The 22,483-nt window shown below is 51.8% G+C and overlaps 23 non-coding genes across 23 annotated transcripts; all 23 read right to left on the bottom strand.

Moving 5' to 3' along the window:
- Positions 1-489: 489 nt before the first annotated feature.
- Positions 490-561, bottom strand: TRNAE-CUC (transfer RNA glutamic acid (anticodon CUC)). Its single transcript has one exon. It is a non-coding gene; the product is annotated as a tRNA-Glu (tRNA).
- Positions 562-2,106: 1,545 nt separating this feature from the next.
- On the bottom strand, positions 2,107-2,192 carry TRNAY-GUA (transfer RNA tyrosine (anticodon GUA)). Its single transcript is given in 2 exon segments — positions 2,107-2,142; positions 2,156-2,192. It is a non-coding gene; the product is annotated as a tRNA-Tyr (tRNA).
- An 898-nt stretch (positions 2,193-3,090) lies between these two features.
- Positions 3,091-3,162, bottom strand: TRNAE-CUC (transfer RNA glutamic acid (anticodon CUC)). The gene has a single exon. It is a non-coding gene; the product is annotated as a tRNA-Glu (tRNA).
- Positions 3,163-4,105: 943 nt separating this feature from the next.
- On the bottom strand, positions 4,106-4,177 carry TRNAD-GUC (transfer RNA aspartic acid (anticodon GUC)). Its single transcript has one exon. It is a non-coding gene; the product is annotated as a tRNA-Asp (tRNA).
- A 531-nt stretch (positions 4,178-4,708) lies between these two features.
- Positions 4,709-4,794, bottom strand: TRNAY-GUA (transfer RNA tyrosine (anticodon GUA)). The gene is given in 2 exon segments: positions 4,709-4,744; positions 4,758-4,794. It is a non-coding gene; the product is annotated as a tRNA-Tyr (tRNA).
- An 898-nt stretch (positions 4,795-5,692) lies between these two features.
- Positions 5,693-5,764, bottom strand: TRNAE-CUC (transfer RNA glutamic acid (anticodon CUC)). The gene has a single exon. It is a non-coding gene; the product is annotated as a tRNA-Glu (tRNA).
- Positions 5,765-7,311: 1,547 nt separating this feature from the next.
- TRNAY-GUA (transfer RNA tyrosine (anticodon GUA)) lies at positions 7,312-7,397 on the bottom strand. Its single transcript is given in 2 exon segments — positions 7,312-7,347; positions 7,361-7,397. It is a non-coding gene; the product is annotated as a tRNA-Tyr (tRNA).
- An 898-nt stretch (positions 7,398-8,295) lies between these two features.
- On the bottom strand, positions 8,296-8,367 carry TRNAE-CUC (transfer RNA glutamic acid (anticodon CUC)). The gene has a single exon. It is a non-coding gene; the product is annotated as a tRNA-Glu (tRNA).
- A 943-nt stretch (positions 8,368-9,310) lies between these two features.
- TRNAD-GUC (transfer RNA aspartic acid (anticodon GUC)) lies at positions 9,311-9,382 on the bottom strand. The gene has a single exon. It is a non-coding gene; the product is annotated as a tRNA-Asp (tRNA).
- Positions 9,383-9,912: 530 nt separating this feature from the next.
- TRNAY-GUA (transfer RNA tyrosine (anticodon GUA)) lies at positions 9,913-9,998 on the bottom strand. The gene is given in 2 exon segments: positions 9,913-9,948; positions 9,962-9,998. It is a non-coding gene; the product is annotated as a tRNA-Tyr (tRNA).
- Positions 9,999-10,896: 898 nt separating this feature from the next.
- Positions 10,897-10,968, bottom strand: TRNAE-CUC (transfer RNA glutamic acid (anticodon CUC)). The gene has a single exon. It is a non-coding gene; the product is annotated as a tRNA-Glu (tRNA).
- A 943-nt stretch (positions 10,969-11,911) lies between these two features.
- Positions 11,912-11,983, bottom strand: TRNAD-GUC (transfer RNA aspartic acid (anticodon GUC)). Its single transcript has one exon. It is a non-coding gene; the product is annotated as a tRNA-Asp (tRNA).
- A 529-nt stretch (positions 11,984-12,512) lies between these two features.
- TRNAY-GUA (transfer RNA tyrosine (anticodon GUA)) lies at positions 12,513-12,598 on the bottom strand. The gene is given in 2 exon segments: positions 12,513-12,548; positions 12,562-12,598. It is a non-coding gene; the product is annotated as a tRNA-Tyr (tRNA).
- An 898-nt stretch (positions 12,599-13,496) lies between these two features.
- TRNAE-CUC (transfer RNA glutamic acid (anticodon CUC)) lies at positions 13,497-13,568 on the bottom strand. The gene has a single exon. It is a non-coding gene; the product is annotated as a tRNA-Glu (tRNA).
- Positions 13,569-14,511: 943 nt separating this feature from the next.
- Positions 14,512-14,583, bottom strand: TRNAD-GUC (transfer RNA aspartic acid (anticodon GUC)). Its single transcript has one exon. It is a non-coding gene; the product is annotated as a tRNA-Asp (tRNA).
- Positions 14,584-15,114: 531 nt separating this feature from the next.
- Positions 15,115-15,200, bottom strand: TRNAY-GUA (transfer RNA tyrosine (anticodon GUA)). Its single transcript is given in 2 exon segments — positions 15,115-15,150; positions 15,164-15,200. It is a non-coding gene; the product is annotated as a tRNA-Tyr (tRNA).
- An 898-nt stretch (positions 15,201-16,098) lies between these two features.
- Positions 16,099-16,170, bottom strand: TRNAE-CUC (transfer RNA glutamic acid (anticodon CUC)). Its single transcript has one exon. It is a non-coding gene; the product is annotated as a tRNA-Glu (tRNA).
- A 1,547-nt stretch (positions 16,171-17,717) lies between these two features.
- On the bottom strand, positions 17,718-17,803 carry TRNAY-GUA (transfer RNA tyrosine (anticodon GUA)). The gene is given in 2 exon segments: positions 17,718-17,753; positions 17,767-17,803. It is a non-coding gene; the product is annotated as a tRNA-Tyr (tRNA).
- An 898-nt stretch (positions 17,804-18,701) lies between these two features.
- On the bottom strand, positions 18,702-18,773 carry TRNAE-CUC (transfer RNA glutamic acid (anticodon CUC)). The gene has a single exon. It is a non-coding gene; the product is annotated as a tRNA-Glu (tRNA).
- Positions 18,774-19,716: 943 nt separating this feature from the next.
- TRNAD-GUC (transfer RNA aspartic acid (anticodon GUC)) lies at positions 19,717-19,788 on the bottom strand. The gene has a single exon. It is a non-coding gene; the product is annotated as a tRNA-Asp (tRNA).
- A 530-nt stretch (positions 19,789-20,318) lies between these two features.
- Positions 20,319-20,404, bottom strand: TRNAY-GUA (transfer RNA tyrosine (anticodon GUA)). The gene is given in 2 exon segments: positions 20,319-20,354; positions 20,368-20,404. It is a non-coding gene; the product is annotated as a tRNA-Tyr (tRNA).
- An 898-nt stretch (positions 20,405-21,302) lies between these two features.
- TRNAE-CUC (transfer RNA glutamic acid (anticodon CUC)) lies at positions 21,303-21,374 on the bottom strand. The gene has a single exon. It is a non-coding gene; the product is annotated as a tRNA-Glu (tRNA).
- Positions 21,375-22,317: 943 nt separating this feature from the next.
- Positions 22,318-22,389, bottom strand: TRNAD-GUC (transfer RNA aspartic acid (anticodon GUC)). Its single transcript has one exon. It is a non-coding gene; the product is annotated as a tRNA-Asp (tRNA).
- Between the last annotated feature and the right edge of the window lie 94 nt (positions 22,390-22,483).

The raw sequence follows: 22,483 nt of genomic DNA, 5'->3' as shown, positions 1-22,483 counted from the left end.
GAGACATGACTGCTCCAGGGCCGGACTGGCCATGAGGCTAAAGAGAGAGCCCCCGCCGGACAGACAGACTGAGGCCCTCCGCCCATCCTGCGTAAAACCGGGCTTGAGGAGCAGTGTCCCGCCCGCCCGTGCGCCTCTCTCCCGCCAATGCTGCTGCAATCTTCAGAAGCAAGTCTCTTCCTTTCAAAGTTGTCTTGAGACTAGACTCTTGATAGAACTGGAGACCCATAGAAACAGGCCTCCTGGATTTGCCAATGCATCTTCCAAGTGGAAATGCATCCGTTGTGAAGAATAAGCTTTGACGACCAGCATTGACTTTTCTATCCGTGCTTTGTCTCTGTCCCTGAAAGGTGACGTAGTTATTAGCAGGTGGCAAGTCAAGTAAAGAAGAAATGTATGTAAAGCAAGATTTGCCACGTAAAACCTTAAAAAATGTGTTTAAATAGGATCCCAAAAAAAACGGAAGTACAGAGTGTAAAAAAAGTCCCCTTCCCTGACCGGGAATCGAACCCGGGCCGCGGCGGTGAGAGCGCCGAATCCTAACCACTAGACCACCAGGGAGCGCCCACTCCTCCCTTAGAGCAGCTGCTCCAAGACATACCAGCAGGGTCGGTCAGGCCACCTCTGCTTCTGTCACAGTGATATCCTCATCCACTACAGAAAGCACTGAAAAGCACATCAACCTAACACTGGCAAGATAGTCTTTACTGCACTTTCGAGATCATCAACAGACACAGAAAACATGCTGCTTTCAGGCACACCCCCAACAGAGGGTGGCAGCCCGCCTCGGGGATCCCGGGAGCTCGTCCGAGGCCTCCACAAAGCTCTCAAGTTAGCCCGGACCCGAACATGAGCGCTTCTCCCAGCCCAGGGGGTTACTTTGGATGCTGGCTCCCCTCGGCCTGAGTTTAGAGTGTTAGGAACAGGACTACAAGTCCCAGAATACACTGCTATAGCCTGACCGGAATTTGGGAGGCGTGCTGGACCTAGGCAATATAAGATCTCTGATGAGGCTGGTCGGGAGTGCAGGCCGCCAGTGGAAATTTTACTTTCACAATATGACTGGAAGTTCTAACCCATTAGACTTAAACAAAGAGATTTTAAAAAAGCTTCACCGTCATATGAAACAATTCCTCATTCAGAGCACGATCCATCATTTCATGTATGTTTCTGTAAAAAGGAAAACGGGCTTAAATGCATTATGTTGATCATGCAGTCCTTTGATTTCTGATGTCAATAATAACCCTTCGTGCACGTTTCTTTTTCCAATAAAGTACACAGAAGCTGAACATGGAAAGGCAGAAATGCTTCCCAAAAAGTGTGCGACTTAAAAATCGCCCGTGGTTGATTTGAAAAATGGTGAGATTGTATTAGTAAGTCTTTCTGTTAACGGAGATGACGTCATACATGAAAAGCGCCAGTACACAATAGCAGGGGCGTCACATTCTAGATGCCTTTTAAAATAGAGGTAGAATTGTCATGCTTTAAAAAAGGCGACTGAATCCTCCCCGTCGGGGAATTGAACCCCGGTCTCCCGCGTGACAGGCGGGGATACTGACCACTATATTAACGAGGAACCGATGAAGCTCGACCTGCTGAGCAGCTCCTCATGTGGCCTTCAAGCCGCCTCTCCCCGATATGCTACCGGTTCGTGCCATTTATCAACTCCTTGACACCAACACAGGGGGCCACGGGCTCAACAAACACACACACACACACTCTCTCCCACCATACACACACAAACACACTCCTCCCTCACACCTCACAGCAACCCTCTCGCCTCCAGGCAGACGCTCTCAGCAGCATCCCCTGATGCCAGAGTCACCACAACCAGCTCCCAGGGCTGCTTCAGAGGGGGGGCCCCGGACTGGCTCTTCAGCCCAGGGGCCCCTGGCTCTGTCTGATGAGGGGGCATTGCAGCGGGGGCTGCACACAGGGAGGGGGGGGGGGGGCGAGAGACACCACCCCCCTCACCCCCGCCGGAGGAGAGAGCTGGGCTGTAAAGGTGAAAAGGGGAGGCAGGAAAAGCCCCGGCGTGTGAGGGTCCGAGAAAGAGGCGCTTTCCATTGGGAAGCAGAGGGAAAAAAAGTGAAGAGTTTGCAAAAATCCTTCGAGCCGGATTTGAACCAGCGACCTAAGGATGACAGTCACTCCACTACAGTCCTCCGCTCTACCAACTGAGCTATCGAAGGCTAGGTTGGGAGGGGATGACAAGGCGCTATATCACATGAGGAGTGGGAGCGGAGCCCAGCCATCCACCTCGCATTCTGCTTCTAAACACCAACTCAAGGGCTGGAGAAAACACCAAACCCTCCAATGGAGACTTTCCTTTCCTAAGCAAAGCAAGCAAAGGAAAAGAAAGAGGCCACCCGCGTTTCTCAAAGCTTCTTCCAAATGCTAAGACATCACTTAGCGCACCTTAGAACAACCAGTCCAGACACAGTTACAGTTACAAACTACCTTATGAACGCCTCTCAAGGGCGACTGTGACTGGCGCCCCGGACCAAACGCCCCCCTTCTCTCCAGCCCTCAGGTGGAAGAATCGGAGACCTCACCCGGAGGATACAGACTCCAGAGTGACGGCCTAGACCCGCCCTTTGTGAGACATGACTGCTCCAGGGCCGGACTGGCCATGAGGCTAAAGAGAGAGCCCCCGCCGGACAGACAGACTGAGGCCCTCCGCCCATCCTGCGTAAAACCGGGCTTGAGGAGCAGTGTCCCGCCCGCCCGTGCGCCTCTCTCCCGCCAATGCTGCTGCAATCTTCAGAAGCAAGTCTCTTCCTTTCAAAGTTGTCTTGAGACTAGACTCTTGATAGAACTGGAGACCCATAGAAACAGGCCTCCTGGATTTGCCAATGCATCTTCCAAGTGGAAATGCATCCGTTGTGAAGAATAAGCTTTGACGACCAGCATTGACTTTTCTATCCGTGCTTTGTCTCTGTCCCTGAAAGGTGACGTAGTTATTAGCAGGTGGCAAGTCAAGTAAAGAAGAAATGTATGTAAAGCAAGATTTGCCACGTAAAACCTTAAAAAATGTGTTTAAATAGGATCCCAAAAAAAACGGAAGTACAGAGTGTAAAAAAAGTCCCCTTCCCTGACCGGGAATCGAACCCGGGCCGCGGCGGTGAGAGCGGCGAATCCTAACCACTAGACCACCAGGGAGCGCCCACTCCTCCCTTAGAGCAGCTGCTCCAAGACATACCAGCAGGGTCGGTCAGGCCACCTCTGCTTCTGTCACAGTGATATCCTCATCCACTACAGAAAGCACTGAAAAGCACATCAACCTAACACTGGCAAGATAGTCTTTACTGCACTTTCGAGATCATCAACAGACACAGAAAACATGCTGCTTTCAGGCACACCCCCAACAGAGGGTGGCAGCCCGCCTCGGGGATCCCGGGAGCTCGTCCGAGGCCTCCACAAAGCTCTCAAGTTAGCCCGGACCCGAACATGAGCGCTTCTCCCAGCCCAGGGGGTTACTTTGGATGCTGGCTCCCCTCGGCCTGAGTTTAGAGTGTTAGGAACAGGACTACAAGTCCCAGAATACACTGCTATAGCCTGACCGGAATTTGGGAGGCGTGCTGGACCTAGGCAATATAAGATCTCTGATGAGGCTGGTCGGGAGTGCAGGCCGCCAGTGGAAATTTTACTTTCACAATATGACTGGAAGTTCTAACCCATTAGACTTAAACAAAGAGATTTTAAAAAAGCTTCACCGTCATATGAAACAATTCCTCATTCAGAGCACGATCCATCATTTCATGTATGTTTCTGTAAAAAGGAAAACGGGCTTAAATGCATTATGTTGATCATGCAGTCCTTTGATTTCGGATGTCAATAATAACCCTTCGTGCACGTTTCTTTTTCCAATAAAGTACACAGAAGCTGAACATGGAAAGGCAGAAATGCTTCCCAAAAAGTGTGCGACTTAAAAATCGCCCGTGGTTGATTTGAAAAATGGTGAGATTGTATTAGTAAGTCTTTCTGTTAACGGAGATGACGTCATACATGAAAAGCGCCAGTACACAATAGCAGGGGTGTCACATTCTAGATGCCTTTTAAAATAGAGGTAGAATTGTCATGCTTTAAAAAAGGCGACTGAATCCTCCCCGTCGGGGAATTGAACCCCGGTCTCCCGCGTGACAGGCGGGGATACTGACCACTATACTAACGAGGAAGCGATGAAGCTCGACCTGCTGAGCCGCTCCTCATGTGGCCTTCAAGCCGCCTCTCCCCGATATGCTACCGGTTCGTGCCATTTATCAACTCCTTGACACCAACACAGGGGGCCACGGGCTCAACAAACACACACACACACACTCTCTCCCACCATACACACACAAACACACTCCTCCCTCACACCTCACAGCAACCCTCTCGCCTCCAGGCAGACGCTCTCAGCAGCATCCCCTGATGCCAGAGTCACCACAACCAGCTCCCAGGGCTGCTTCAGAGGGGGGGCCCCGGACTGGCTCTTCAGCCCAGGGGCCCCTGGCTCTGTCTGATGAGGGGGCATTGCAGCGGGGGCTGCACACAGGGAGGGGGGGGGGGGGGCGAGAGACACCACCCCCCTCACCCCCGCCGGAGGAGAGAGCTGGGCTGTAAAGGTGAAAAGGGGAGGCAGGAAAAGCCCCGGCGTGTGAGGGTCCGAGAAAGAGGCGCTTTCCATTGGGAAGCAGAGGGAAAAAAAGTGAAGAGTTTGCAAAAATCCTTCGAGCCGGATTTGAACCAGCGACCTAAGGATGACAGTCACTCCACTACAGTCCTCCGCTCTACCAACTGAGCTATCAAAGGCTAGGTTGGGAGGGGATGACAAGGCGCTATATCACATGAGGAGTGGGAGCGGAGCCCAGCCATCCACCTCGCATTCTGCTTCTAAACACCAACTCAAGGGCTGGAGAAAACACCAAACCCTCCAATGGAGACTTTCCTTTCCTAAGCAAAGCAAGCAAAGGAAAAGAAAGAGGCCACCCGCGTTTCTCAAAGCTTCTTCCAAATGCTAAGACATCACTTAGCGCACCTTAGAACAACCAGTCCAGACACAGTTACAGTTACAAACTACCTTATGAACGCCTCTCAAGGGCGACTGTGACTGGCGCCCCGGACCAAACGCCCCCCTTCTCTCCAGCCCTCAGGTGGAAGAATCGGAGACCTCACCCGGAGGATACAGACTCCAGAGTGACGGCCTAGACCCGCCCTTTGTGAGACATGACTGCTCCAGGGCCGGACTGGCCATGAGGCTAAAGAGAGAGCCCCCGCCGGACAGACAGACTGAGGCCCTCCGCCCATCCTGCGTAAAACCGGGCTTGAGGAGCAGTGTCCCGCCCGCCCGTGCGCCTCTCTCCCGCCAATGCTGCTGCAATCTTCAGAAGCAAGTCTCTTCCTTTCAAAGTTGTCTTGAGACTAGACTCTTGATAGAACTGGAGACCCATAGAAACAGGCCTCCTGGATTTGCCAATGCATCTTCCAAGTGGAAATGCATCCGTTGTGAAGAATAAGCTTTGACGACCAGCATTGACTTTTCTATCCGTGCTTTGTCTCTGTCCCTGAAAGGTGACGTAGTTATTAGCAGGTGGCAAGTCAAGTAAAGAAGAAATGTATGTAAAGCAAGATTTGCCACGTAAAACCTTAAAAAATGTGTTTAAATAGGATCCCAAAAAAAACGGAAGTACAGAGTGTAAAAAAAGTCCCCTTCCCTGACCGGGAATCGAACCCGGGCCGCGGCGGTGAGAGCGCCGAATCCTAACCACTAGACCACCAGGGAGCGCCCACTCCTCCCTTAGAGCAGCTGCTCCAAGACATACCAGCAGGGTCGGTCAGGCCACCTCTGCTTCTGTCACAGTGATATCCTCATCCACTACAGAAAGCACTGAAAAGCACATCAACCTAACACTGGCAAGATAGTCTTTACTGCACTTTCGAGATCATCAACAGACACAGAAAACATGCTGCTTTCAGGCACACCCCCAACAGAGGGTGGCAGCCCGCCTCGGGGATCCCGGGAGCTCGTCCGAGGCCTCCACAAAGCTCTCAAGTTAGCCCGGACCCGAACATGAGCGCTTCTCCCAGCCCAGGGGGTTACTTTGGATGCTGGCTCCCCTCGGCCTGAGTTTAGAGTGTTAGGAACAGGACTACAAGTCCCAGAATACACTGCTATAGCCTGACCGGAATTTGGGAGGCGTGCTGGACCTAGGCAATATAAGATCTCTGATGAGGCTGGTCGGGAGTGCAGGCCGCCAGTGGAAATTTTACTTTCACAATATGACTGGAAGTTCTAACCCATTAGACTTAAACAAAGAGATTTTAAAAAAGCTTCACCGTCATATGAAACAATTCCTCATTCAGAGCACGATCCATCATTTCATGTATGTTTCTGTAAAAAGGAAAACGGGCTTAAATGCATTATGTTGATCATGCAGTCCTTTGATTTCTGATGTCAATAATAACCCTTCGTGCACGTTTCTTTTTCCAATAAAGTACACAGAAGCTGAACATGGAAAGGCAGAAATGCTTCCCAAAAAGTGTGCGACTTAAAAATCGCCCGTGGTTGATTTGAAAAATGGTGAGATTGTATTAGTAAGTCTTTCTGTTAACGGAGATGACGTCATACATGAAAAGCGCCAGTACACAATAGCAGGGGTGTCACATTCTAGATGCCTTTTAAAATAGAGGTAGAATTGTCATGCTTTAAAAAAGGCGACTGAATCCTCCCCGTCGGGGAATTGAACCCCGGTCTCCCGCGTGACAGGCGGGGATACTGACCACTATATTAACGAGGAACCGATGAAGCTCGACCTGCTGAGCAGCTCCTCATGTGGCCTTCAAGCCGCCTCTCCCCGATATGCTACCGGTTCGTGCCATTTATCAACTCCTTGACACCAACACAGGGGGCCACGGGCTCAACAAACACACACACACACACTCTCTCCCACCATACACACACAAACACACTCCTCCCTCACACCTCACAGCAACCCTCTCGCCTCCAGGCAGACGCTCTCAGCAGCATCCCCTGATGCCAGAGTCACCACAACCAGCTCCCAGGGCTGCTTCAGAGGGGGGGCCCCGGACTGGCTCTTCAGCCCAGGGGCCCCTGGCTCTGTCTGATGAGGGGGCATTGCAGCGGGGGCTGCACACAGGGAGGGGGGGGGGGGGGGCGAGAGACACCACCCCCCTCACCCCCGCCGGAGGAGAGAGCTGGGCTGTAAAGGTGAAAAGGGGAGGCAGGAAAAGCCCCGGCGTGTGAGGGTCCGAGAAAGAGGCGCTTTCCATTGGGAAGCAGAGGGAAAAAAAGTGAAGAGTTTGCAAAAATCCTTCGAGCCGGATTTGAACCAGCGACCTAAGGATGACAGTCACTCCACTACAGTCCTCCGCTCTACCAACTGAGCTATCGAAGGCTAGGTTGGGAGGGGATGACAAGGCGCTATATCACATGAGGAGTGGGAGCGGAGCCCAGCCATCCACCTCGCATTCTGCTTCTAAACACCAACTCAAGGGCTGGAGAAAACACCAAACCCTCCAATGGAGACTTTCCTTTCCTAAGCAAAGCAAGCAAAGGAAAAGAAAGAGGCCACCCGCGTTTCTCAAAGCTTCTTCCAAATGCTAAGACATCACTTAGCGCACCTTAGAACAACCAGTCCAGACACAGTTACAGTTACAAACTACCTTATGAACGCCTCTCAAGGGCGACTGTGACTGGCGCCCCGGACCAAACGCCCCCCTTCTCTCCAGCCCTCAGGTGGAAGAATCGGAGACCTCACCCGGAGGATACAGACTCCAGAGTGACGGCCTAGACCCGCCCTTTGTGAGACATGACTGCTCCAGGGCCGGACTGGCCATGAGGCTAAAGAGAGAGCCCCCGCCGGACAGACAGACTGAGGCCCTCCGCCCATCCTGCGTAAAACCGGGCTTGAGGAGCAGTGTCCCGCCCGCCCGTGCGCCTCTCTCCCGCCAATGCTGCTGCAATCTTCAGAAGCAAGTCTCTTCCTTTCAAAGTTGTCTTGAGACTAGACTCTTGATAGAACTGGAGACCCATAGAAACAGGCCTCCTGGATTTGCCAATGCATCTTCCAAGTGGAAATGCATCCGTTGTGAAGAATAAGCTTTGACGACCAGCATTGACTTTTCTATCCGTGCTTTGTCTCTGTCCCTGAAAGGTGACGTAGTTATTAGCAGGTGGCAAGTCAAGTAAAGAAGAAATGTATGTAAAGCAAGATTTGCCACGTAAAACCTTAAAAAATGTGTTTAAATAGGATCCCAAAAAAAACGGAAGTACAGAGTGTAAAAAAAGTCCCCTTCCCTGACCGGGAATCAAACCCGGGCCGCGGCGGTGAGAGCGGCGAATCCTAACCACTAGACCACCAGGGAGCGCCCACTCCTCCCTTAGAGCAGCTGCTCCAAGACATACCAGCAGGGTCGGTCAGGCCACCTCTGCTTCTGTCACAGTGATATCCTCATCCACTACAGAAAGCACTGAAAAGCACATCAACCTAACACTGGCAAGATAGTCTTTACTGCACTTTCGAGATCATCAACAGACACAGAAAACATGCTGCTTTCAGGCACACCCCCAACAGAGGGTGGCAGCCCGCCTCGGGGATCCCGGGAGCTCGTCCGAGGCCTCCACAAAGCTCTCAAGTTAGCCCGGACCCGAACATGAGCGCTTCTCCCAGCCCAGGGGGTTACTTTGGATGCTGGCTCCCCTCGGCCTGAGTTTAGAGTGTTAGGAACAGGACTACAAGTCCCAGAATACACTGCTATAGCCTGACCGGAATTTGGGAGGCGTGCTGGACCTAGGCAATATAAGATCTCTGATGAGGCTGGTCGGGAGTGCAGGCCGCCAGTGGAAATTTTACTTTCACAATATGACTGGAAGTTCTAACCCATTAGACTTAAACAAAGAGATTTTAAAAAAGCTTCACCGTCATATGAAACAATTCCTCATTCAGAGCACGATCCATCATTTCATGTATGTTTCTGTAAAAAGGAAAACGGGCTTAAATGCATTATGTTGATCATGCAGTCCTTTGATTTCGGATGTCAATAATAACCCTTCGTGCACGTTTCTTTTTCCAATAAAGTACACAGAAGCTGAACATGGAAAGGCAGAAATGCTTCCCAAAAAGTGTGCGACTTAAAAATCGCCCGTGGTTGATTTGAAAAATGGTGAGATTGTATTAGTAAGTCTTTCTGTTAACGGAGATGACGTCATACATGAAAAGCGCCAGTACACAATAGCAGGGGTGTCACATTCTAGATGCCTTTTAAAATAGAGGTAGAATTGTCATGCTTTAAAAAAGGCGACTGAATCCTCCCCGTCGGGGAATTGAACCCCGGTCTCCCGCGTGACAGGCGGGGATACTGACCACTATACTAACGAGGAAGCGATGAAGCTCGACCTGCTGAGCCGCTCCTCATGTGGCCTTCAAGCCGCCTCTCCCCGATATGCTACCGGTTCGTGCCATTTATCAACTCCTTGACACCAACACAGGGGGCCACGGGCTCAACAAACACACACACACACACTCTCTCCCACCATACACACACAAACACACTCCTCCCTCACACCTCACAGCAACCCTCTCGCCTCCAGGCAGACGCTCTCAGCAGCATCCCCTGATGCCAGAGTCACCACAACCAGCTCCCAGGGCTGCTTCAGAGGGGGGGCCCCGGACTGGCTCTTCAGCCCAGGGGCCCCTGGCTCTGTCTGATGAGGGGGCATTGCAGCGGGGGCTGCACACAGGGAGGGGGGGGGGGGGCGAGAGACACCACCCCCCTCACCCCCGCCGGAGGAGAGAGCTGGGCTGTAAAGGTGAAAAGGGGAGGCAGGAAAAGCCCCGGCGTGTGAGGGTCCGAGAAAGAGGCGCTTTCCATTGGGAAGCAGAGGGAAAAAAAGTGAAGAGTTTGCAAAAATCCTTCGAGCCGGATTTGAACCAGCGACCTAAGGATGACAGTCACTCCACTACAGTCCTCCGCTCTACCAACTGAGCTATCGAAGGCTAGGTTGGGAGGGGATGACAAGGCGCTATATCACATGAGGAGTGGGAGCGGAGCCCAGCCATCCACCTCGCATTCTGCTTCTAAACACCAACTCAAGGGCTGGAGAAAACACCAAACCCTCCAATGGAGACTTTCCTTTCCTAAGCAAAGCAAGCAAAGGAAAAGAAAGAGGCCACCCGCGTTTCTCAAAGCTTCTTCCAAATGCTAAGACATCACTTAGCGCACCTTAGAACAACCAGTCCAGACACAGTTACAGTTACAAACTACCTTATGAACGCCTCTCAAGGGCGACTGTGACTGGCGCCCCGGACCAAACGCCCCCCTTCTCTCCAGCCCTCAGGTGGAAGAATCGGAGACCTCACCCGGAGGATACAGACTCCAGAGTGACGGCCTAGACCCGCCCTTTGTGAGACATGACTGCTCCAGGGCCGGACTGGCCATGAGGCTAAAGAGAGAGCCCCCGCCGGACAGACAGACTGAGGCCCTCCGCCCATCCTGCGTAAAACCGGGCTTGAGGAGCAGTGTCCCGCCCGCCCGTGCGCCTCTCTCCCGCCAATGCTGCTGCAATCTTCAGAAGCAAGTCTCTTCCTTTCAAAGTTGTCTTGAGACTAGACTCTTGATAGAACTGGAGACCCATAGAAACAGGCCTCCTGGATTTGCCAATGCATCTTCCAAGTGGAAATGCATCCGTTGTGAAGAATAAGCTTTGACGACCAGCATTGACTTTTCTATCCGTGCTTTGTCTCTGTCCCTGAAAGGTGACGTAGTTATTAGCAGGTGGCAAGTCAAGTAAAGAAGAAATGTATGTAAAGCAAGATTTGCCACGTAAAACCTTAAAAAATGTGTTTAAATAGGATCCCAAAAAAAACGGAAGTACAGAGTGTAAAAAAAGTCCCCTTCCCTGACCGGGAATCGAACCCGGGCCGCGGCGGTGAGAGCGCCGAATCCTAACCACTAGACCACCAGGGAACGCCCACTCCTCCCTTAGAGCAGCTGCTCCAAGACATACCAGCAGGGTCGGTCAGGCCACCTCTGCTTCTGTCACAGTGATATCCTCATCCACTACAGAAAGCACTGAAAAGCACATCAACCTAACACTGGCAAGATAGTCTTTACTGCACTTTCGAGATCATCAACAGACACAGAAAACATGCTGCTTTCAGGCACACCCCCAACAGAGGGTGGCAGCCCGCCTCGGGGATCCCGGGAGCTCGTCCGAGGCCTCCACAAAGCTCTCAAGTTAGCCCGGACCCGAACATGAGCGCTTCTCCCAGCCCAGGGGGTTACTTTGGATGCTGGCTCCCCTCGGCCTGAGTTTAGAGTGTTAGGAACAGGACTACAAGTCCCAGAATACACTGCTATAGCCTGACCGGAATTTGGGAGGCGTGCTGGACCTAGGCAATATAAGATCTCTGATGAGGCTGGTCGGGAGTGCAGGCCGCCAGTGGAAATTTTACTTTCACAATATGACTGGAAGTTCTAACCCATTAGACTTAAACAAAGAGATTTTAAAAAAGCTTCACCGTCATATGAAACAATTCCTCATTCAGAGCACGATCCATCATTTCATGTATGTTTCTGTAAAAAGGAAAACGGGCTTAAATGCATTATGTTGATCATGCAGTCCTTTGATTTCGGATGTCAATAATAACCCTTCGTGCACGTTTCTTTTTCCAATAAAGTACACAGAAGCTGAACATGGAAAGGCAGAAATGCTTCCCAAAAAGTGTGCGACTTAAAAATCGCCCGTGGTTGATTTGAAAAATGGTGAGATTGTATTAGTAAGTCTTTCTGTTAACGGAGATGACGTCATACATGAAAAGCGCCAGTACACAATAGCAGGGGTGTCACATTCTAGATGCCTTTTAAAATAGAGGTAGAATTGTCATGCTTTAAAAAAGGCGACTGAATCCTCCCCGTCGGGGAATTGAACCCCGGTCTCCCGCGTGACAGGCGGGGATACTGACCACTATACTAACGAGGAAGCGATGAAGCTCGACCTGCTGAGCCGCTCCTCATGTGGCCTTCAAGCCGCCTCTCCCCGATATGCTACCGGTTCGTGCCATTTATCAACTCCTTGACACCAACACAGGGGGCCACGGGCTCAACAAACACACACACACACACTCTCTCCCACCATACACACACAAACACACTCCTCCCTCACACCTCACAGCAACCCTCTCGCCTCCAGGCAGACGCTCTCAGCAGCATCCCCTGATGCCAGAGTCACCACAACCAGCTCCCAGGGCTGCTTCAGAGGGGGGGCCCCGGACTGGCTCTTCAGCCCAGGGGCCCCTGGCTCTGTCTGATGAGGGGGCATTGCAGCGGGGGCTGCACACAGGGAGGGGGGGGGGGGCGAGAGACACCACCCCCCTCACCCCCGCCGGAGGAGAGAGCTGGGCTGTAAAGGTGAAAAGGGGAGGCAGGAAAAGCCCCGGCGTGTGAGGGTCCGAGAAAGAGGCGCTTTCCATTGGGAAGCAGAGGGAAAAAAAGTGAAGAGTTTGCAAAAATCCTTCGAGCCGGATTTGAACCAGCGACCTAAGGATGACAGTCACTCCACTACAGTCCTCCGCTCTACCAACTGAGCTATCAAAGGCTAGGTTGGGAGGGGATGACAAGGCGCTATATCACATGAGGAGTGGGAGCGGAGCCCAGCCATCCACCTCGCATTCTGCTTCTAAACACCAACTCAAGGGCTGGAGAAAACACCAAACCCTCCAATGGAGACTTTCCTTTCCTAAGCAAAGCAAGCAAAGGAAAAGAAAGAGGCCACCCGCGTTTCTCAAAGCTTCTTCCAAATGCTAAGACATCACTTAGCGCACCTTAGAACAACCAGTCCAGACACAGTTACAGTTACAAACTACCTTATGAACGCCTCTCAAGGGCGACTGTGACTGGCGCCCCGGACCAAACGCCCCCCTTCTCTCCAGCCCTCAGGTGGAAGAATCGGAGACCTCACCCGGAGGATACAGACTCCAGAGTGACGGCCTAGACCCGCCCTTTGTGAGACATGACTGCTCCAGGGCCGGACTGGCCATGAGGCTAAAGAGAGAGCCCCCGCCGGACAGACAGACTGAGGCCCTCCGCCCATCCTGCGTAAAACCGGGCTTGAGGAGCAGTGTCCCGCCCGCCCGTGCGCCTCTCTCCCGCCAATGCTGCTGCAATCTTCAGAAGCAAGTCTCTTCCTTTCAAAGTTGTCTTGAGACTAGACTCTTGATAGAACTGGAGACCCATAGAAACAGGCCTCCTGGATTTGCCAATGCATCTTCCAAGTGGAAATGCATCCGTTGTGAAGAATAAGCTTTGACGACCAGCATTGACTTTTCTATCCGTGCTTTGTCTCTGTCCCTGAAAGGTGACGTAGTTATTAGCAGGTGGCAAGTCAAGTAAAGAAGAAATGTATGTAAAGCAAGATTTGCCACGTAAAACCTTAAAAAATGTGTTTAAATAGGATCCCAAAAAAAACGGAAGTACAGAGTGTAAAAAAAGTCCCCTTCCCTGACCGGGAATCGAACCCGGGCCGCGGCGGTGAGAGCGGCGAATCCTAACCACTAGACCACCAGGGAGCGCCCACTCCTCCCTTAGAGCAGCTGCTCCAAGACATACCAGCAGGGTCGGTCAGGCCACCTCTGCTTCTGTCACAGTGATATCCTCATCCACTACAGAAAGCACTGAAAAGCACATCAACCTAACACTGGCAAGATAGTCTTTACTGCACTTTCGAGATCATCAACAGACACAGAAAACATGCTGCTTTCAGGCACACCCCCAACAGAGGGTGGCAGCCCGCCTCGGGGATCCCGGGAGCTCGTCCGAGGCCTCCACAAAGCTCTCAAGTTAGCCCGGACCCGAACATGAGCGCTTCTCCCAGCCCAGGGGGTTACTTTGGATGCTGGCTCCCCTCGGCCTGAGTTTAGAGTGTTAGGAACAGGACTACAAGTCCCAGAATACACTGCTATAGCCTGACCGGAATTTGGGAGGCGTGCTGGACCTAGGCAATATAAGATCTCTGATGAGGCTGGTCGGGAGTGCAGGCCGCCAGTGGAAATTTTACTTTCACAATATGACTGGAAGTTCTAACCCATTAGACTTAAACAAAGAGATTTTAAAAAAGCTTCACCGTCATATGAAACAATTCCTCATTCAGAGCACGATCCATCATTTCATGTATGTTTCTGTAAAAAGGAAAACGGGCTTAAATGCATTATGTTGATCATGCAGTCCTTTGATTTCGGATGTCAATAATAACCCTTCGTGCACGTTTCTTTTTCCAATAAAGTACACAGAAGCTGAACATGGAAAGGCAGAAATGCTTCCCAAAAAGTGTGCGACTTAAAAATCGCCCGTGGTTGATTTGAAAAATGGTGAGATTGTATTAGTAAGTCTTTCTGTTAACGGAGATGACGTCATACATGAAAAGCGCCAGTACACAATAGCAGGGGTGTCACATTCTAGATGCCTTTTAAAATAGAGGTAGAATTGTCATGCTTTAAAAAAGGCGACTGAATCCTCCCCGTCGGGGAATTGAACCCCGGTCTCCCGCGTGACAGGCGGGGATACTGACCACTATACTAACGAGGAAGCGATGAAGCTCGACCTGCTGAGCCGCTCCTCATGTGGCCTTCAAGCCGCCTCTCCCCGATATGCTACCGGTTCGTGCCATTTATCAACTCCTTGACACCAACACAGGGGGCCACGGGCTCAACAAACACACACACACACACTCTCTCCCACCATACACACACAAACACACTCCTCCCTCACACCTCACAGCAACCCTCTCGCCTCCAGGCAGACGCTCTCAGCAGCATCCCCTGATGCCAGAGTCACCACAACCAGCTCCCAGGGCTGCTTCAGAGGGGGGGCCCCGGACTGGCTCTTCAGCCCAGGGGCCCCTGGCTCTGTCTGATGAGGGGGCATTGCAGCGGGGGCTGCACACAGGGAGGGGGGGGGGGGGGCGAGAGACACCACCCCCCTCACCCCCGCCGGAGGAGAGAGCTGGGCTGTAAAGGTGAAAAGGGGAGGCAGGAAAAGCCCCGGCGTGTGAGGGTCCGAGAAAGAGGCGCTTTCCATTGGGAAGCAGAGGGAAAAAAAGTGAAGAGTTTGCAAAAATCCTTCGAGCCGGATTTGAACCAGCGACCTAAGGATGACAGTCACTCCACTACAGTCCTCCGCTCTACCAACTGAGCTATCAAAGGCTAGGTTGGGAGGGGATGACAAGGCGCTATATCACATGAGGAGTGGGAGCGGAGCCCAGCCATCCACCTCGCATTCTGCTTCTAAACACCAACTCAAGGGCTGGAGAAAACACCAAACCCTCCAATGGAGACTTTCCTTTCCTAAGCAAAGCAAGCAAAGGAAAAGAAAGAGGCCACCCGCGTTTCTCAAAGCTTCTTCCAAATGCTAAGACATCACTTAGCGCACCTTAGAACAACCAGTCCAGACACAGTTACAGTTACAAACTACCTTATGAACGCCTCTCAAGGGCGACTGTGACTGGCGCCCCGGACCAAACGCCCCCCTTCTCTCCAGCCCTCAGGTGGAAGAATCGGAGACCTCACCCGGAGGATACAGACTCCAGAGTGACGGCCTAGACCCGCCCTTTGTGAGACATGACTGCTCCAGGGCCGGACTGGCCATGAGGCTAAAGAGAGAGCCCCCGCCGGACAGACAGACTGAGGCCCTCCGCCCATCCTGCGTAAAACCGGGCTTGAGGAGCAGTGTCCCGCCCGCCCGTGCGCCTCTCTCCCGCCAATGCTGCTGCAATCTTCAGAAGCAAGTCTCTTCCTTTCAAAGTTGTCTTGAGACTAGACTCTTGATAGAACTGGAGACCCATAGAAACAGGCCTCCTGGATTTGCCAATGCATCTTCCAAGTGGAAATGCATCCGTTGTGAAGAATAAGCTTTGACGACCAGCATTGACTTTTCTATCCGTGCTTTGTCTCTGTCCCTGAAAGGTGACGTAGTTATTAGCAGGTGGCAAGTCAAGTAAAGAAGAAATGTATGTAAAGCAAGATTTGCCACGTAAAACCTTAAAAAATGTGTTTAAATAGGATCCCAAAAAAAACGGAAGTACAGAGTGTAAAAAAAGTCCCCTTCCCTGACCGGGAATCGAACCCGGGCCGCGGCGGTGAGAGCGCCGAATCCTAACCACTAGACCACCAGGGAGCGCCCACTCCTCCCTTAGAGCAGCTGCTCCAAGACATACCAGCAGGGTCGGTCAGGCCACCTCTGCTTCTGTCACAGTGATATCCTCATCCACTACAGAAAGCACTGAAAAGCACATCAACCTAACACTGGCAAGATAGTCTTTACTGCACTTTCGAGATCATCAACAGACACAGAAAACATGCTGCTTTCAGGCACACCCCCAACAGAGGGTGGCAGCCCGCCTCGGGGATCCCGGGAGCTCGTCCGAGGCCTCCACAAAGCTCTCAAGTTAGCCCGGACCCGAACATGAGCGCTTCTCCCAGCCCAGGGGGTTACTTTGGATGCTGGCTCCCCTCGGCCTGAGTTTAGAGTGTTAGGAACAGGACTACAAGTCCCAGAATACACTGCTATAGCCTGACCGGAATTTGGGAGGCGTGCTGGACCTAGGCAATATAAGATCTCTGATGAGGCTGGTCGGGAGTGCAGGCCGCCAGTGGAAATTTTACTTTCACAATATGACTGGAAGTTCTAACCCATTAGACTTAAACAAAGAGATTTTAAAAAAGCTTCACCGTCATATGAAACAATTCCTCATTCAGAGCACGATCCATCATTTCATGTATGTTTCTGTAAAAAGGAAAACGGGCTTAAATGCATTATGTTGATCATGCAGTCCTTTGATTTCTGATGTCAATAATAACCCTTCGTGCACGTTTCTTTTTCCAATAAAGTACACAGAAGCTGAACATGGAAAGGCAGAAATGCTTCCCAAAAAGTGTGCGACTTAAAAATCGCCCGTGGTTGATTTGAAAAATGGTGAGATTGTATTAGTAAGTCTTTCTGTTAACGGAGATGACGTCATACATGAAAAGCGCCAGTACACAATAGCAGGGGTGTCACATTCTAGATGCCTTTTAAAATAGAGGTAGAATTGTCATGCTTTAAAAAAGGCGACTGAATCCTCCCCGTCGGGGAATTGAACCCCGGTCTCCCGCGTGACAGGCGGGGATACTGACCACTATATTAACGAGGAACCGATGAAGCTCGACCTGCTGAGCAGCTCCTCATGTGGCCTTCAAGCCGCCTCTCCCCGATATGCTACCGGTTCGTGCCATTTATCAACTCCTTGACACCAACACAGGGGGCCACGGGCTCAACAAACACACACACACACACTCTCTCCCACCATACACACACAAACACACTCCTCCCTCACACCTCACAGCAACCCTCTCGCCTCCAGGCAGACGCTCTCAGCAGCATCCCCTGATGCCAGAGTCACCACAACCAGCTCCCAGGGCTGCTTCAGAGGGGGGGCCCCGGACTGGCTCTTCAGCCCAGGGGCCCCTGGCTCTGTCTGATGAGGGGGCATTGCAGCGGGGGCTGCACACAGGGAGGGGGGGGGGGGGGGCGAGAGACACCACCCCCCTCACCCCCGCCGGAGGAGAGAGCTGGGCTGTAAAGGTGAAAAGGGGAGGCAGGAAAAGCCCCGGCGTGTGAGGGTCCGAGAAAGAGGCGCTTTCCATTGGGAAGCAGAGGGAAAAAAAGTGAAGAGTTTGCAAAAATCCTTCGAGCCGGATTTGAACCAGCGACCTAAGGATGACAGTCACTCCACTACAGTCCTCCGCTCTACCAACTGAGCTATCGAAGGCTAGGTTGGGAGGGGATGACAAGGCGCTATATCACATGAGGAGTGGGAGCGGAGCCCAGCCATCCACCTCGCATTCTGCTTCTAAACACCAACTCAAGGGCTGGAGAAAACACCAAACCCTCCAATGGAGACTTTCCTTTCCTAAGCAAAGCAAGCAAAGGAAAAGAAAGAGGCCACCCGCGTTTCTCAAAGCTTCTTCCAAATGCTAAGACATCACTTAGCGCACCTTAGAACAACCAGTCCAGACACAGTTACAGTTACAAACTACCTTATGAACGCCTCTCAAGGGCGACTGTGACTGGCGCCCCGGACCAAACGCCCCCCTTCTCTCCAGCCCTCAGGTGGAAGAATCGGAGACCTCACCCGGAGGATACAGACTCCAGAGTGACGGCCTAGACCCGCCCTTTGTGAGACATGACTGCTCCAGGGCCGGACTGGCCATGAGGCTAAAGAGAGAGCCCCCGCCGGACAGACAGACTGAGGCCCTCCGCCCATCCTGCGTAAAACCGGGCTTGAGGAGCAGTGTCCCGCCCGCCCGTGCGCCTCTCTCCCGCCAATGCTGCTGCAATCTTCAGAAGCAAGTCTCTTCCTTTCAAAGTTGTCTTGAGACTAGACTCTTGATAGAACTGGAGACCCATAGAAACAGGCCTCCTGGATTTGCCAATGCATCTTCCAAGTGGAAATGCATCCGTTGTGAAGAATAAGCTTTGACGACCAGCATTGACTTTTCTATCCGTGCTTTGTCTCTGTCCCTGAAAGGTGACGTAGTTATTAGCAGGTGGCAAGTCAAGTAAAGAAGAAATGTATGTAAAGCAAGATTTGCCACGTAAAACCTTAAAAAATGTGTTTAAATAGGATCCCAAAAAAAACGGAAGTACAGAGTGTAAAAAAAGTCCCCTTCCCTGACCGGGAATCAAACCCGGGCCGCGGCGGTGAGAGCGGCGAATCCTAACCACTAGACCACCAGGGAGCGCCCACTCCTCCCTTAGAGCAGCTGCTCCAAGACATACCAGCAGGGTCGGTCAGGCCACCTCTGCTTCTGTCACAGTGATATCCTCATCCACTACAGAAAGCACTGAAAAGCACATCAACCTAACACTGGCAAGATAGTCTTTACTGCACTTTCGAGATCATCAACAGACACAGAAAACATGCTGCTTTCAGGCACACCCCCAACAGAGGGTGGCAGCCCGCCTCGGGGATCCCGGGAGCTCGTCCGAGGCCTCCACAAAGCTCTCAAGTTAGCCCGGACCCGAACATGAGCGCTTCTCCCAGCCCAGGGGGTTACTTTGGATGCTGGCTCCCCTCGGCCTGAGTTTAGAGTGTTAGGAACAGGACTACAAGTCCCAGAATACACTGCTATAGCCTGACCGGAATTTGGGAGGCGTGCTGGACCTAGGCAATATAAGATCTCTGATGAGGCTGGTCGGGAGTGCAGGCCGCCAGTGGAAATTTTACTTTCACAATATGACTGGAAGTTCTAACCCATTAGACTTAAACAAAGAGATTTTAAAAAAGCTTCACCGTCATATGAAACAATTCCTCATTCAGAGCACGATCCATCATTTCATGTATGTTTCTGTAAAAAGGAAAACGGGCTTAAATGCATTATGTTGATCATGCAGTCCTTTGATTTCGGATGTCAATAATAACCCTTCGTGCACGTTTCTTTTTCCAATAAAGTACACAGAAGCTGAACATGGAAAGGCAGAAATGCTTCCCAAAAAGTGTGCGACTTAAAAATCGCCCGTGGTTGATTTGAAAAATGGTGAGATTGTATTAGTAAGTCTTTCTGTTAACGGAGATGACGTCATACATGAAAAGCGCCAGTACACAATAGCAGGGGTGTCACATTCTAGATGCCTTTTAAAATAGAGGTAGAATTGTCATGCTTTAAAAAAGGCGACTGAATCCTCCCCGTCGGGGAATTGAACCCCGGTCTCCCGCGTGACAGGCGGGGATACTGACCACTATACTAACGAGGAAGCGATGAAGCTCGACCTGCTGAGCCGCTCCTCATGTGGCCTTCAAGCCGCCTCTCCCCGATATGCTACCGGTTCGTGCCATTTATCAACTCCTTGACACCAACACAGGGGGCCACGGGCTCAACAAACACACACACACACACTCTCTCCCACCATACACACACAAACACACTCCTCCCTCACACCTCACAGCAACCCTCTCGCCTCCAGGCAGACGCTCTCAGCAGCATCCCCTGATGCCAGAGTCACCACAACCAGCTCCCAGGGCTGCTTCAGAGGGGGGGCCCCGGACTGGCTCTTCAGCCCAGGGGCCCCTGGCTCTGTCTGATGAGGGGGCATTGCAGCGGGGGCTGCACACAGGGAGGGGGGGGGGGGGCGAGAGACACCACCCCCCTCACCCCCGCCGGAGGAGAGAGCTGGGCTGTAAAGGTGAAAAGGGGAGGCAGGAAAAGCCCCGGCGTGTGAGGGTCCGAGAAAGAGGCGCTTTCCATTGGGAAGCAGAGGGAAAAAAAGTGAAGAGTTTGCAAAAATCCTTCGAGCCGGATTTGAACCAGCGACCTAAGGATGACAGTCACTCCACTACAGTCCTCCGCTCTACCAACTGAGCTATCGAAGGCTAGGTTGGGAGGGGATGACAAGGCGCTATATCACATGAGGAGTGGGAGCGGAGCCCAGCCATCCACCTCGCATTCTGCTTCTAAACACCAACTCAAGGGCTGGAGAAAACACCAAACCCTCCAATGGAGACTTTCCTTTCCTAAGCAAAGCAAGCAAAGGAAAAGAAAGAGGCCACCCGCGTTTCTCAAAGCTTCTTCCAAATGCTAAGACATCACTTAGCGCACCTTAGAACAACCAGTCCAGACACAGTTACAGTTACAAACTACCTTATGAACGCCTCTCAAGGGCGACTGTGACTGGCGCCCCGGACCAAACGCCCCCCTTCTCTCCAGCCCTCAGGTGGAAGAATCGGAGACCTCACCCGGAGGATACAGACTCCAGAGTGACGGCCTAGACCCGCCCTTTGTGAGACATGACTGCTCCAGGGCCGGACTGGCCATGAGGCTAAAGAGAGAGCCCCCGCCGGACAGACAGACTGAGGCCCTCCGCCCATCCTGCGTAAAACCGGGCTTGAGGAGCAGTGTCCCGCCCGCCCGTGCGCCTCTCTCCCGCCAATGCTGCTGCAATCTTCAGAAGCAAGTCTCTTCCTTTCAAAGTTGTCTTGAGACTAGACTCTTGATAGAACTGGAGACCCATAGAAACAGGCCTCCTGGATTTGCCAATGCATCTTCCAAGTGGAAATGCATCCGTTGTGAAGAATAAGCTTTGACGACCAGCATTGACTTTTCTATCCGTGCTTTGTCTCTGTCCCTGAAAGGTGACGTAGTTATTAGCAGGTGGCAAGTCAAGTAAAGAAGAAATGTATGTAAAGCAAGATTTGCCACGTAAAACCTTAAAAAATGTGTTTAAATAGGATCCCAAAAAAAACGGAAGTACAGAGTGTAAAAAAAGTCCCCTTCCCTGACCGGGAATCGAACCCGGGCCGCGGCGGTGAGAGCGCCGAATCCTAACCACTAGACCACCAGGGAACGCCCACTCCTCCCTTAGAGCAGCTGCTCCAAGACATACCAGCAGGGTCGGTCAGGCCACCTCTGCTTCTGTCACAGTGATATCCTCATCCACTACAGAAAGCACTGAAAAGCACATCAACCTAACACTGGCAAGATAGTCTTTACTGCACTTTCGAGATCATCAACAGACACAGAAAACATGCTGCTTTCAGGCACACCCCCAACAGAGGGTGGCAGCCCGCCTCGGGGATCCCGGGAGCTCGTCCGAGGCCTCCACAAAGCTCTCAAGTTAGCCCGGACCCGAACATGAGCGCTTCTCCCAGCCCAGGGGGTTACTTTGGATGCTGGCTCCCCTCGGCCTGAGTTTAGAGTGTTAGGAACAGGACTACAAGTCCCAGAATACACTGCTATAGCCTGACCGGAATTTGGGAGGCGTGCTGGACCTAGGCAATATAAGATCTCTGATGAGGCTGGTCGGGAGTGCAGGCCGCCAGTGGAAATTTTACTTTCACAATATGACTGGAAGTTCTAACCCATTAGACTTAAACAAAGAGATTTTAAAAAAGCTTCACCGTCATATGAAACAATTCCTCATTCAGAGCACGATCCATCATTTCATGTATGTTTCTGTAAAAAGGAAAACGGGCTTAAATGCATTATGTTGATCATGCAGTCCTTTGATTTCGGATGTCAATAATAACCCTTCGTGCACGTTTCTTTTTCCAATAAAGTACACAGAAGCTGAACATGGAAAGGCAGAAATGCTTCCCAAAAAGTGTGCGACTTAAAAATCGCCCGTGGTTGATTTGAAAAATGGTGAGATTGTATTAGTAAGTCTTTCTGTTAACGGAGATGACGTCATACATGAAAAGCGCCAGTACACAATAGCAGGGGTGTCACATTCTAGATGCCTTTTAAAATAGAGGTAGAATTGTCATGCTTTAAAAAAGGCGACTGAATCCTCCCCGTCGGGGAATTGAACCCCGGTCTCCCGCGTGACAGGCGGGGATACTGACCACTATACTAACGAGGAAGCGATGAAGCTCGACCTGCTGAGCCGCTCCTCATGTGGCCTTCAAGCCGCCTCTCCCCGATATGCTACCGGTTCGTGCCATTTATCAACTCCT

Source organism: Lissotriton vulgaris, chromosome 1_1 (genome assembly GCF_964263255.1).
Source record: "Lissotriton vulgaris chromosome 1_1, aLisVul1.2, whole genome shotgun sequence".
Lineage (NCBI taxonomy): Eukaryota > Metazoa > Chordata > Amphibia > Caudata > Salamandridae > Lissotriton > Lissotriton vulgaris.
This window is presented reverse-complemented; position numbering and strand designations above follow the sequence as displayed.